At 37.7% G+C, this 1,583-nt stretch overlaps 1 long non-coding RNA gene across 1 annotated transcript in view; it reads left to right on the top strand.

Annotated features, from left to right (window-relative positions):
• Positions 1 to 868: 868 nt before the first annotated feature.
• The window catches only part of LOC107561127 (uncharacterized), a 3,604-nt gene continuing 2,889 nt past the window's right edge, over positions 869 to 1,583 (top strand). The window contains exon 1 of the long non-coding RNA XR_001605807.1: positions 869 to 913. This is a non-coding gene — a long non-coding RNA (uncharacterized lncRNA). The remainder of the gene's footprint in view (positions 914 to 1,583) is intronic.

Genomic DNA, 1,583 nt, shown 5'->3' with positions numbered 1-1,583 from the left:
GGAGTCCAGACTGAAGATGCTGGACATTATTACTGTCAGAGTTACAACAGTGATTATGTATTCACACAGTGATAAAGAGTCGTACAAAAACCTCCGTCAGTCAGAGTCACAGTGATGAACTGATGCTGCAGCTGCTCAAACACTATCACACACTACTGACACACAGAGACCAAACACAAAACTACACATGAGCTCCAAACTGAGTTGAGTGTCCAGTGAAAGTGAAGAAAAAAATGAAAAGAAAAATAATGGTTTCCAGATTCATTAGCACAAAAAAATTATTTTCACAAGAACGCATAAAATGTAGTCAAGTAGGACAGCATCAATTTGTGCATATAAAATATTTCATAAAATCAATTTGGAAAAATAAATAAAAATTATCTAAATATGAAAACATGAATAGCATTTTCAGTGTCAGCGTCAGCAATATGAATCTATACTGCATTAAAATGATTACCTGATTTTCTTACTGCCAACAGCAAAAATGCAGTGAAACAAAGTAATAGTGCAGCTGAAAACTCTTGAGCTCTTTACTAAGTGCACTTTAAATACATCACACAAACATATTTACACTCCAGAGACATCCAAACTTCTAAAAAGAAAAAAGAAGAAAAAAAGTAGAAACACATGCCATTGTAGCATGAAACAATGAAACACAATTAAGGTCACACAATAAATCAGTTCAACTTCTAGGGAACTCAACGCTGCGTCCTCTAGGGGGCACAATGGGAAATACAGCCTGCATGAACGGTATCTGAAGCACGTGTTAAACAACGCCAACTATTGGCCCACATGGCCCATGACGTCATAGGTAGGGAGCCCGGAAGTATAAAAGGGTACCTGATGAATAAATCATCCTCTTTGCTGTCTTCAGGAGCCGTCTGTTGGAAGTGCGTGTGAGAGACCAAGGCAGGTGAGCTTGATAAAGATGGGGTAGAAGTAGATATTTTACCTACTCCTTTAACAGATCATAAAGCCATCTATATAAATGTGAACCTGCACTCCAAAAACCATAATGCAAATATTTCATATTGGAAACTTAATAATTCCCTCTTGCTGCATAATGAGGTCCAAAAGAAAGTTAAAGATTTGATTTGTAGGTTTTGGTTTAAAGCTAAACTGGAAAATACATTTGGGAAAAATTGGGAACTTCTAAAGTTTGAAATTGGCAAATATATGAGGAAGTATGGTTCCTTTATGGCCAAATGTAAACGAGCTGAAGAAATTAGAATAATAACAAGATTAACAAATTTGTCTCGGAGACATCCAAACTCTTTTAGAGGATGAAAAACTAGAAATTGCTGAGTTATCAAGTAAACTAGATGATTTGTATAACAAAAAAGCTGAAGGTGACTTTTGCCGACTTTTTGTGAAAAATTGAGACTTTTGAGGGTGGTTCTAGAGATTTTCTGAGGGAGGGGTTTGGCAACACTGGGTCTAGTGTGACCGGCCCTTTACTGTGCGTTCACACCGCCGCCGTCGAGATCGTCAAAAATCGCTCTGGCCGCCCTGCCAACAATGCTGTAGAAAGATTCGTAGATGCTCTGACGTAGATCGAATGCTTATCTTGTATTTAAAGGGGA

This window comes from Sinocyclocheilus grahami, unplaced genomic scaffold, assembly GCF_001515645.1.
Source record: "Sinocyclocheilus grahami isolate Dianchi unplaced genomic scaffold, SAMN03320097.WGS_v1.1 scaffold758.1, whole genome shotgun sequence".
In the NCBI taxonomy this organism is placed as follows: domain Eukaryota; kingdom Metazoa; phylum Chordata; class Actinopteri; order Cypriniformes; family Cyprinidae; genus Sinocyclocheilus; species Sinocyclocheilus grahami.
Note: the sequence above shows the minus strand (reverse complement) of the source record. Positions and strands in the feature narration are given on the sequence as shown.